The sequence below is a fragment of the Salmo salar genome, chromosome 09 (genome assembly GCF_965601325.2).
Source record: "Salmo salar chromosome 09, fSalSal1, whole genome shotgun sequence".
Taxonomy (NCBI): Eukaryota; Metazoa; Chordata; class Actinopteri; order Salmoniformes; family Salmonidae; genus Salmo; species Salmo salar.
In genome coordinates, this window is record NC_138299.1 from 46541857 (window position 1) to 46542269 (window position 413).

Here is a 413-nt window from a genome sequence, read left to right on the forward strand (position 1 = left end):
TGTACTGTACACACACTCAACCACACGTAACCTCTCACACACACACACACACACACACACACACTCATATCTTTCCTTATGCGTACAGGCAGTTTCTAAGTCAAAGCAGGGTGTTTCTGGTGGCCTCTGAATGATCTGCTCTGTTCATGAACATTCACCTAAATGAACACTGAGCAACAGCATCACCTGCTGTTTCATAAAACGTGGAGCGATGTCGTTAGGACATCACACTACTATGCAACTACTGGGGAATGTTAGAACTAAAGTCATCCTGAATCAGGTGTGTTAGTGGTGGTCTTTACCATGTCCAACCTGATCCCTATCTATCAGGTCTTTACCGTGTCCAACCTGATCCATATCTATCAGGTCTTTACCATGTCCAACCTGGTCCATATCTATCAGGTCTTTACCGT